Below are 12,739 nucleotides of genomic sequence, written 5' to 3' on the forward strand. Positions count from 1 at the left end.
GGAGATGAGTATGAGAGGAGAGCGGAGGCCGCTCGTCGCCACACTGCAGCTCAGGAGGCAATAGCCGCTGCATCTCAGTACGACCCCAACTACTATTATGGATATCCGACAGGCCAGCCGTGGCCATAGACCAACTTAGGCCAAAAGCCTAAGCTTGGGGGAGTACGTATTTCCCACCGACATTACATTTATGTTCACACACTCATTGCTAATGTCGGTGCTCATACTTTTTCATTGTATCATCCATGCTAGTTTACTTTCCTTTTTATGATTTCTTCTTATGTGTTTAATAAACCTTAAGAAAAACCAAAAAAATAGTTGTAGCTTTTAATTAGTTTACCTTCCATGCTTGTAGTAGTGATTAAAAAGAAAACCCAAAAAGATTTTTTGTTCTTCTTTTGCTTGTTGGGAACTTTCCCGTGTAAATAGTTTTATTTCTTTTATTTTCTTTGGGGTCGATAGGAGAAGACCATGATTAAATTGTTGAAGTGGCTCTTCTATGCATAACTATTGATCTGAGAAAAGAGCCCATATTGCCTTGTATTCTCCTGTTTATTGAATCCTTGCAGATTCCAGCTTAGTCCAATGCACGTGCACTATTATTATTATTCACATCATTCGGTCGTGCAAGTGAAAGGCAATTATGACGATATATGATGGACTAACTGAGACGAGAAAAGCTGGTATGAACTCGACCTCTTTTGTTTTTGTAAATATGATTAGTTCATCGTTCCCGATTCGGCCTATTATGAATAAACATGTTTGCAATGGCAACTAGAGATCATAGTTCTTGTGCCATGCTTGATTAGCTATGAGTTATAATGGTTTACCTTGTGTGCCAACATGCTATTAAAATGGTTATGATGTGGTATGATAGGGTGGTATCCTCCTCTGAATGATTTAAGTGACTTGACTTGGCACATGCTCACGCATGTAGTTAAAACAAAATCAACATAGCCTTCACGATATTTATGTTCATGGTGGACTATATCCTACTCATGCTTGCATTCAGTGTTGATTAATTTTAATGCATGTTCATGACTGTTGTCGCTCTCTAGCTGGTCGCTTCTCAGTCTTTTGCTAGCCTTCACCTGTACTAAGCAGGAATACTGCTTGTGCATCCAACTCCTTAAACCCCAAAGTTATTCCATATGAGTCCACCATACCTACCTATATACGGTATCTACCTGCCGTTCCAAGTAAATTTGTATGTGCCAAACTCTAAACCTTCAAATAAATATCCTGTTTTGCATGCTCGAATAGCTCATGTATCAACTAGGGTTGTGCGTATCTTCCATGTTAGGCGGGTTATTCTCAAGAGGAGTGGACTCCGCTCCTCACTCATGAGAAAAATGGCTGGTCACCAGGATGCCCAGTCCCATGCTTTATGCAAACTAAATAAAAATAATTGCAAACAAAACTCCCCCTGGGACTCTTGTTAGTTGGAGGCACTCGTTGTTTCGAGCAAGCCATGGATTGATGCTTGTTGGTAGAAGGGGGAGTATAAACTTTACCATTCTGTTTGGGAACCGCCTATAATGTGTGTAGCACGGAAGACATCGCCATCTCTTGGTTGTTATGTTGACAATGAAAGTATACTGCTCAAAATATTATTCATCTCTGTTTCAAAACCGAGCTCCGGCACCTCTACAAATCCCTGCTTCCCTCTGCGAAGGGCCTATCTATTTACTTTTATGCCAAGTCATCATCCTCTTATTAAAAAGCACCAGTTGGAGAGCACCGCTGTCATTTGCATTCATTATTGTTAGTTTACATTGGGTATGACTTGACTGGATCTCTTTTACCATGAATTACAATGTCTAGTCAGAAAGGGCTAGCGAGATACCATCTTGTTATATCATATTATGATTGTTTTGAGAAAGTGTTGTCATCCGAGATTTATTATTATTGCTTGCTAGTTGATTATGCCATTGATATGAGTAAACTTGAGACCTAAGCGTTATTGTGAATGTGGTTAGTTATAATCGTTGTTGAAAACTTGAATGCTGGCTTTACATATTTACAACAACAAGAGCAAACATAGTTTGTAAAAGTTTTTCTTTATCACTTTCAGTTTATCAACTGAATTGCTTGAGGACAAACAAAGGTTTAAGCTTGGGGAGTTGATACGTCTCCGTCGTATCTACTTTTCCAAACACTTTTGCCCTTGTTTTGGACTCTAACTTGCATGATTTGAATGGAACTAACCTGTACTGACGCTGTTTTCAACAGAATTACCATGGTGTTATTTATGTGTAGAAACAAAAGTTCTCGGAATGACCTGAAACTTCACAGAACACCTTTTTGGAAAATATAAATAAACCTTGCAAAAGATGAAGGCTAGGGGGCCCACCACCTGTCCACGAGGGTGGGGGCGTGCCTGCCCCCCCTAGGGCGCGCCCCCTACCTCGTGGGCCCCCTGGAGCTCCTCCGACTCCAACTCCAATTCTATATATTTGGTTTCGGGGAGAAAGAATCAGAGAGAAGGATTCATCGCGTTTTATGATACGGAGCCACCGCCAAGCCCTAAAACCTCTCGGGAGGGCTGATCTGGAGTCCGTTCGGGGCTCTAGAGAGGGGAATCCGTCGCCATCATCATCATCAACCATCCTCCATCACCAATTTCATGATGCTCACCGCCGTGTGTGAGTAATTCCATCGTAGGCTTGCTGGACGGTGATGGGTTGGATGGGATCTATCATGTAATCGAGTTAGTTTTGTTAGGGTTTGATCCCTAGTATCCACTATGTTCTGAGATTGACGTTGCTATGACTTTGCTATGCTTAATGCTTGTCACTAGGGCCCGAGTGCCATGATTTCAGATCTGAACCTATTATGTTTTCATCAATATATGAGAGTTCTTGATCCTATCTTGCAAGTCTATAGTAACCTATTATGTGTTATGATCCGTTAACCCCGAAGTGACAATAATCGGGATACTTACCGGTGATGACCGTAGTTTGAGGAGCTCATGTATTCACTATGTGTTAATGCTTTGTTCCGGTACTCTATTAAAAGGAGGCCTTAATATCCCTTTGTTTCCGTAAGGACCCCGCTGCCACGGGAGGGTAGGACAAAAGATGTCATGCAAGTTCTTTTCCATAAGCACGTATGACTATATTCGGAATACATGCCTACATTATATTAATGAACTGGAGCTAGTTCCGTGTCACCCTAGGTTATGATTGTTACATGATGAACTACATCCGGCATAATTCTCCATCACTGATCCATTGCCTATGACCTTTCCATATATTGTTCTTCGCTTATTTACTTTTCCGTTGCTATTGCTATCATCACTACAAAATACCAAAAACATTACTTTTGCTACTGCTACCTTTTGTTACCGTTACCACTACTATCATATTACTTTGCTACTAAACACTTTGCTGCAGATATTAAGTTTCTAGGTGTTGTTGAATTGACAACTCAGCTGCTAATACTTGAGAATATTCTTTGGCTCCCCTTGTGTCGAATCAATAAATTTGGGTTGAATACTCTACCCTCGAAAACTGTTGCGATCCCCTATACTTGTGGGTTATCACTTTGTCTCGTCGTTATACTATGCTTTCGCAACTTGACTTTAAAATATTTGGTTTGGAGACCATCAAAGATAAATATATGCATGATGCTGAATTTCAAGATGTATTGCAGAATTGTAAGGAAGGGACAACTTGGAACAAGTTCGTTCTTAATGATGGATTTGTGTTTCGTGCTAACAAGCTATGCATTCCAGCTAGCTTCGTTCGTCTTTTGTTGTTGCAGGAGGCGCATGGAGGAGGATTAATGGGACACTTTGGCGTCAAGAAGACGGAGGATATACTTGCTACACATTTCTTTTGGCCAAAGATGAGATGGGATGTTGAGCGTTTTGTTGCTCGCTGCACTACATGTCAAAAAGCTAAGTCATGACTCAATCCTCATGGTTTATATATGCCTTTGCCTGTACCTAGTGTTCCTTGGGAGGATATATCTATGGGATTTGTTTTAGGTTTACCTCAAACAAAGAAGGTGAGGGATAGCATATTTGTTGTCGTGGATAGATTCTCGAAAATGGCACACTTTATACCAACTCATAAAAGCGATGATGCTGTTAATGTTGCTGATTTGTTCTTTCATGAAATTATTCGCTTGCATGGTGTGCCAAATACTATTGTTTCAGATCATGATACTAAATTTCTTAGCCAATCTTGGAGATGTTTATGGGCTAAATCGGGGACTAAACTGCTTTTTAGTACTAATTGTCACCCCCAAACTGATGGACAAACTAAAGTAGTCAATAGAACATTGTCTACTATGCTTAGGGCTGTTTTGAAGAATAATAAGAAAATGTGGGAAGAATGCTTGCCTCATATTGAATTTGCTTATAATCGTTCATTGCATTCTACTACTAAGATGTGCCCTTTTGAAATTGTGTATGGTTTCCTGCCTCGTGCACCTATTGATTTGTTGCCTCTTCCATCTTCGGAGAAGGTTAATTTTGATGATAAAGAACGTGCTGAATTGATTTTAAAAATGCATGAGTTAAGTAAGGAAAACATTGAGCATATGAATGCTAAATATAAACTTGCTGGAGATAAGGGTAGAAAACATGTTGTGTTTGCACCTGCAGATCTTGTTTGGTTACATTTGCGTAAGGATAGATTTCCTAATTTGCGCAAATCAAAGCTAATGCCATGTGTTGATGGTCCTTTTAACGTGTTAGAGAAAATAAATGATAATGAATATAAACTTGAGCTGCCTGCAGATTTTGGGGTTAGTCCCACTTTTAACATTGCAGATTTGAAGTCTTATTTGAGTGAGGAAGATGAGCTTTCATCGAGGACGACATAATTTCAAGAAGGGGAGGATGATGAGGACATCAATACCATTGTTACACCCACAACCCCTGCTACTATACATACTAGACCAATTACTAGAGCTCGCGCACGCCAATTAAATTATCAGGTACTTTCGTTTCTTGGTAATGATTCTGATGTTCATGAGAATATGATGCTGCCTAAATTGGATGCATTTGTTTTGCTTACAAATGAAGGGCCTGGCATGGATAAGAGGGATGAACACTAGAGCAAGACCAAGCATGGAGATGATGGCATGCACAAGGGGATCTAGAACGGAGTTACAAGTGATGATTTCAGGACTTTGAAGCCACCCTAAGGAGTGCATGAAGCCTTGGACAAAATATACAAGATGCCACTTCATAAAATTCGTCCAGAGGCTATTCTAGGTGCTGCGTCACCTTATTATTGGGCCAGGCCCATGTATTTTCGAAATACTTAAGTTTTTAGAGTCTGTATGTGTGGGGAAACAAGAGTTAGGGTTGGTTTCCGACCCCTCCTCCAAGGGCCACGAAATTCCCCCCTCTTCCTCCGTATATACAGCCCTTAGACTGGGGGTTTTGTTTAGACTAAAAGTTAGCCATAGCTACAACTTCGCGTACTTCGTTTGTGTCCAACGACGAGACCAAGACGTCACAAAACCCCACCTTGATCAATAAAGCTTTCCTCTTATATTCACAATATCTAGATTGCAATCTCAGTTTCTTGCTTGTTCTTCATTTTCCTATAGGAAATAGACCTTCGTGGTCAGGTTGATCGTGCTCCAGCGTGGTCAATAACCTCTCGGAGTTGGTTTAGCCATTGCTAAGGCGCGACGTCCTCGCACGTTCGTAGTCGGATCGTCAAAGTCGACTTCCTCCAAAACGATAGCCACCATCTCATCGAAAGATCGGGACCCTCGCCTCTATCACTTGCGCTCAGCCACACCATTCTGAGCATGAGTACTAGGGCAAGAGAACTGAGTAAGAGTACCCTACTCAGCAAGAAATCCTTGCAACACATGGGAGATATACTCACCAGCTGAATCTGCAGGAAAAACACGAATAGGAGTAGAAAACTGGGTATGAACCATGGCAACAATTTTTTTGTATATAGGTAAGACATCACTACGAGAAGACATGAAATAGATCCAAGTGTATCGAGAAAAATCATCTATAAAGATAATATAGTACCGATGACCCCTCTTCGAAGCGAAGGGAGCCGGACCCCAAACATCAATGTGAATGAGATCAAAAGGACGCTCAGACACTAACTCGCTATAAGGGTAGGGTAGCTAAATCTTCTTACCAAGCCTACAACCCAGACAATCCAACAAAGCGTTCCCGGAGACAGACCCCAGAACACCGTGATGAACCAAAGACGAGAGAATAGAACCACATAAATGGCCAAGACGATGATGCCACTGCTGAAAAGTGCTGGTAGACGTAGCTATAGGGGCTGCAAGACTAACAGTGGTGGTAGTAGAGGGAAGACGAAGCCAGTCAGGCACCCATATACCATCAGAGCGTCGAGGGCCAGCACCAAGCAGAGCGCCTGTGCGACGATCCTGAACAGAACATGAATCAAAGTTGAGAATGACCCTAAAACTAGAGTCAACAATCTGACCACCAGATATGAGCTCCATGATAAGTCGAGGAACATGAGCGACAGAGGGAACATGAAATGAAGAAGTACTAAGAGTGCTTCGACTAGCTATAGGGAGAGGAGTGCCATCAGCCGCAAGAACACGAACAGGAGACTCGATAGGTTGAACAAAGGTCAAACTAGACCTCTGGGTCCGCTTCTTCTTGTTGAAGCAGTAGGGGTCGGCGGCGGGAGTGATGTCTGCTCTGGGTCCCCAAGATACCACTGGAGGATTCAGCAAAGAAGTGGCAAAATTCTTTCTTCTACGTCTGCAACCTCGGCGTGGACTGCATCAACCTGCCGCCCTTCACCAATGTGACGCCGTAGGTGCAGAACAACTCGACTTATGGTTGCAAGAACCCGACGCAGGCAGTGCTGAACCTAAGAAAGTGGTTTGCGGAGATGGCGATGCGCGAGGGTCTCATCGGGACAGATCTCGTCGCCGCCTTCATAGCGCGTCGGGTGCTGCCACTGCAACGCCGAACGCATATCGTCGGCCAGATGACTGGCCTTTGTCGGCGTCCTGGGAATGGAGGTACCCAGACTTGCCTGCCTGCGGCCCAGAGCATGGCTCCACCAATGGCCTGGTATGGCCCATCTTCAGCAGCAACAACTCAAGACCCTCGCGAGGGGCCGAGCCTAGCGAGGCAGATGACACCAAGACCTCCCTTAGGGCAGCCTCACTAGGCAGCCTCTGGAGGAGCGGAAATATCTATGCAAGGGGCACCTCGCGAGGTTCACATGACATGAGCCATGACGACCAAGGCCAGGCGGGCGCCAGCTGGTGCAGTGTGCTAGTTTCCTCTTTGGTGCTAAGGAAGCAAGCGCAGGTGCAAAGTTCCGAGGCATTAGGCAAAGGATTCCATATCGGTGCAACAAGACCAAGACCAGCAGGACCGCAGGACGGAGGTCATCGCGGAGCCCACAACAACATCACCACCAGAGCCTTTGGCAAGTGAAGACCACCTTTTGTCAGGATAACTTGTACTAGTTGTCCCCCTTCATACTTGGCTGTTGTGGGATCCCTCCCCGCCTAACATTTGGGAAGAAGACCAAGGCCACTATAAATAGGCCTTAGCCACCACCATAGTGGGGGAAAGATGGATCAAATCCATTCCACCCTGACCAGCTCACCAGCTCATCGAGCCCAAGAACACCTCACCTCCTGAGGCTGATCATCCACTGTACTAGTTCATCGTCAGCCCCTCGAGGCAATCCACCACACACCGGAGTAGGGTATTACACCGCAACTTGCCCGGTGCCAGTGTAAACCATCGTGTCTCTTGTTCTTTGGGTCCGTCGAGCTAGGACATGGGATTGTTGAGCGAGTGACTTAGGAAGAGATTTTTCTTCATGCGCACCCTAGAGTTCGAACCTCACAAGGGTTTGCCTGATCCCGTAATCCGACATTTGGCGCGCCGGGTAGGGGGGGCGTTGAAGCCTTTCTTCCATTGATCAACGCACCACCGCTCCACCGTATCCATAGCTGACGCTCGCTTGGCCCGTGCTGAGCGCCGAGCCACCCTTGCTGATCGCGTTGCCCAGACGGCGCCCATCGGGGGACCTCCGGCCTGACGGGAAACGAGCAGAAAGCTTCGTCGCTGCACCCCTCCATGCGGAGGGACGGATGCACCGCTACCCCGTCATTGACTTCGGCCGACTCATCATCCCACGCATGCCGCGGGCCTGCGGACGCGCAGGCCGTGCTGCTCATGGCGTGTGAGCTCCTACATTACCGCCACATCGATGACCTCTACGAGGACTGGCTGGACCGCATCATCGAGCTCGTCAGCGCCGCAGGGGCCTCTCCCGCGCCGTCTCTTTCGCTGTGTCATCCACCCCCTGCTGCGGGCTACGTAGCCCATGGAACACCTCCGCCACCTCCACATCAAGATGTTGCCCTCACACCAAGACGCATAGCCCCATGACACGACCCACCATGCAGGGCGCCCGCGTGTGAAGATGGTAGCTGCCAGGAAGTCCCACGGCCATAAGAAGATGCTCCTGCACTCCCCGCACCACCACGTCAAGATCGCGCGCCACCTGCGGAGGCGACACGTGGTTACCAGCACCAGGCTCCACCTCCACGATGGGCTCCAGTCACCACGGCAGGTTGCCGCGCCTTCACCCCGAGCTGTGCAGCATTGTCTGGCCCAGCAAGTTCAAGCCCGACTTGCCTCCACGCTACGACGGCACCCCCAACCCTGCTGAGTTCTTGCAGCTCTACGAGCCAAGCATCAAGGCGGCCAATGGAGACAAGAAAGTTATGGCGGACAGACGAGCCAGGGCGCACGACGTTCATGGTATCGAAGTACCGGACAGGCAGGTGATAATCATAAGGTAACTCATGCAAGGAGGCAAGCTAGTTCGGATAAATGCAAGGACGATACATGCTGCAGGGTTGGACCCATGCGGCCTGGGGATGATGCAGCCCGAGGGGCGCCCCCAACAGAGTAAGCTAGAGATGCAAAAGGATACACGTCGCATGGACTGGCTCGTACGACTCGGGGATAATGCTGCCCGAGGGGCGCCCGCAACTGAATGAATTAGAAAGAGTTACCTGGTACCGTTGCTGGAGAGGTCTTAAAGTGGTTGAAGACGTATGTTGAAGGAGGCATCGGGGGCTCGGGAGGCTCATGAAGAACCGTCGCCATCTCCGCTAGGACTGCGTGATGTCTGGCCTCCTGAGCCGCCAGAGCGCTCTGCATGTGGCGCTGGAAGGTGACAGCCATGTTCGGCAGGCCGAATGGCATGCGAACATAGCTGTGAGGTGGACCCTCGCACCAACCAACGCGCGAGGGCCAGAAAAGCTCCTAGGATGCGGCCCTATTGAGCCCTGGGGTGTTGATGCAGACGCGCAGATAGTCATCCTTGCCAGGATAAGGAGCTGCGCCAGGTGGTGAGCGGCGATCGCCGCGCATGGTTCTTGCCTCTTGAAGCTCCTCAGTTGCCTTGGTGATGAACTCCAGAGAACCAGGCACTCCATGTCTTGTGCCCTCAAGAAGGAAGCGTGCGGTGAAGCATGCCTCCACGTGGTGCCCGAGCGCCTACCTCATCACATTGGCTAGGTCAGAGGCCCTCCAAAAAAAGAGCCCCCAAACCCAGCCTGAGGAGGGCGCTGGGCGCACCTTCCTATGCGAGGGAGGGAGGTGCCCCGTCCGTGAGTGCAGGTCCTGAGGCGGTGCAGCTGGAGACTCCGCCCTCCTGAAGCCCTTGGGAGAGCAGTTGTTTCTTCTTCTTGGGGACAACTTCAGGAGGGTAGATGGCACCTTCGTTATCTGGGTCTTCGGCCACTGCCGCCTAGTAAGCGTGCTCGAGAGAGCACATCGCGTCCTTTTCCTCACAGGCGACCGAGATGATGCCGTAGCTTCCTAGCATCTTGAGGAAATTGTACCCGTGATGAGTCACTGCCATAAAGTTGGCCAGGGCTGGATACCCAAGGATGGCATTGTACGGAAGGCGGATGTGGGCGACATCGAAGTCGATGAGCTCGATGCGGTAGTTGTCGCAATTGCTGAAGGTGACAGGGAGGCGGACCTGCCCTATCGGGGTCTTGGAGTCGTCGGTCACTCCTGAGAGGGGCTTGGTTGGCTGCAGTTGATCATAGGACACTTGGAGGCAGTCGAACGCTTCGACGGAAAGGACATTTAGCCCTGCCACCATCAATGAGGGTATAGGTGACGAGGACGTTGCTGATGATGGGTGAGCACAACATCGGGAGGGCACCGGCAGTTGCCGCGCACTGGAGCTGGTCGGATGAGCTGAAGGTAATGGTGTACTTGGACCATCTGAGTGGGTGCCTGGCCTCGAGCCCGGGAAGGGCCGTGTTCACCTCGCGATGGAACTGTTTGAAGATGCGCTAAGAGGCTAGGGCATGAGCGCCGCCCAAGATGCAAGCGATGGCACGAGGCTCCTAGAAGCCCCCAGCCCCCTCGTCCTGGTGATGGTCGTCGTTCCTCCTTGGTGGTGGCGGAAGCGGAGGGAGGCCAGCGTTTTCTTGAGGGCGGTCCTCGCAAAGCTGGTCCCTCCATGCGCCCTCGTGAGGCTGGTCTTGCCAGCAATCCTTGCGAGGCCAGTCGCGCCACTCCTGGCGGGGCCACCATCGTCCCAGTGTCCTCCAATTCTGCCTCCACCATGGCCGTAGCCTCGGTCGTTTCCCTTGGGGCGTCTACCGAAGCGCGCATCATGGATGGCCCTGAGCTCCTGGCAGTCATTGGTGTTGTTGCTGTGTATGTTGTGGAAAGCGTAGAACGGGCGGTTGGCCTTGGATGACTCAGGGTGGTCGCAGCCGCGCTTCATCTCCGGCTCCGCCGCGAGCACGGCAGCCCCCTTGCGCTTCACTTCCTTGGTCTTGGCCTTCTTGCCTTCTGGGTCGGCAACTGGAAGCTCGAGGAAGGAATGGCGTCCCTCCTCAGCTCTCGTGCACTTGGTCGCCATGTTGAACATCTCCAGAGCTATGCACAGGTGCTCATGTATGGCGAGCTCCTCCTTCAACTTGACATCATGGACGCCGTCGGAATATGCTGAGATAATGGCCTCGTCCGTCACCTTGGGGATCTTGAGGCAAACGCTATTGAAACACTGGATGTACTTCTGCATGGTCTCCCCTGGCTGCTGCTTGATGCGCCGCAGGTCACTAGTGGCAGGCTGGTGGTCGCGGGTGCCTTGGAAGTTGGCGACGATGCGCTAGTGCATCTCTCCCCAGGAGGAGATCGATCCCACGGGCAGGTTCAAGAGCCACGAGCATGAGCTGTCATTGAGAGCCATGGGAAACCAGTTCGCCATTACTTTCTCGTCGCCAGTGGGTTTATGACCTGCTTGTCCGGTACTTCGATACCTTGAACGTCAGGCGCCCTTGCAAGCCTGATCGCGACCACCTCGTGATTAAGGACTAGCACGACGACTGTGCTCAGGTCCGTCCCTGCAGCATCGCTAAATCCCAAGAGGCCGAGCTCTAGCTCGTGAGCCAACTCCCGTGTACGTCACCTCCCGTGGACCTTGATGCCTTGTTCTCGCATGAGCGAATCACGGACGGACGAGCCAGGGCGCATGACCCGGTGCCTAGTCACCACTGGAGCCGCGTGCCGGTTGTCTTTCTTGAGTATTTTTCGCATGAGAAGACTAGGCAACACGTCTGTGCTCGGGTCCGTCCTTGCAGCGTCGATAAACCCAACGACTGAGTTCTATCTAGCGGGCCGGCCCCGTTCACGTCACCTCCTGGGGTCGTTGGTGTTTTGCCTTCTCATGTGATCGCCTCAGGAGATTCATTCGATGCAGGTTATCTAACCAGCTCACAGGTCCACCACCGCTGTCAACAATCAGGTTCAGGCACAACCTGCCTTGAGGTAGGGCCTCGTGAGTCCAGCGCTGGCTCACGAGTGCCCAGACACACCTTGTCTAGCCCTGCCGTGCAAGCCACGTGTCAGGGCAGGGATGTACACGCCGCGGGGGCTCCCTCAGGAGCCTAACTGTCCATGTAGACTCTCACCCCTTGGTCTCATCCTGGTGATCCAGACGACCGGACGGAGGCTGAGGTACGCGCGGGGTCGGGCCCTGTCGACGCAGAACACTAAGGCCTACTTTCGTATCTCCTTCCCGCATGCTGTTTGTGCATCAAGGGGGACTCCTGAGCATCACGACTCAGGAGCCTAACTGGTCACGTAGCCCCTCACCCCTTGGTCTCGTCCCGGTGACCTGGACGACCCAACAGCGGCTGAGGTATGCGCGGGGCTGGGTCCTGCTGACATAGAACATCAAGCAAATGGGAAGGGAATCGCGGGATCCTAACAAATTATTATAAGACATACTGTTCTTCAAATATCAAACACAAGTTTGAATGCCTCCACGAGGCACGGTGCATGTTGCAGGAAATAAAAGCGGAGGGAAGTATCGCCATCAAGCCTTCTCTTCAGCCTTGGGTGTCGTCGCCTACAAGGTGTGCCCCCTCGTCGATAACGTTGCCGCCACCCGTGCCGTCATCCGGGGCCATAGGGTCGACGGCACTGTCTGCCAGAGGCGTGGGGTCGATGGCGAGGAATTTCTCCAGCAGGGCCACCACCCAGTCCTTCATGGCTTCGGCAGTAGCCTCACAGTGCTCCTTGTCCACGGGCTTGAGCAGGTCATCGAGGTCAACGCTGGGGCCACTAAGATGAAGATGACTGAAGACGCGCGTCAGAGCTGAAACAGAGAGCGCGTGTGCTTCCCCCTCCACCATGGGGCCAATCCCATTAACGACGCCCTCAAGCGCTGTGACGAGTTGAGGGAGTAGCTCGGAAGGG

Source organism: Triticum urartu, chromosome 5A (assembly GCF_056163025.1).
Source record: "Triticum urartu cultivar PI428250 chromosome 5A, HENAU_Tu73, whole genome shotgun sequence".
In the NCBI taxonomy this organism is placed as follows: Eukaryota; Viridiplantae; Streptophyta; class Magnoliopsida; order Poales; family Poaceae; genus Triticum; species Triticum urartu.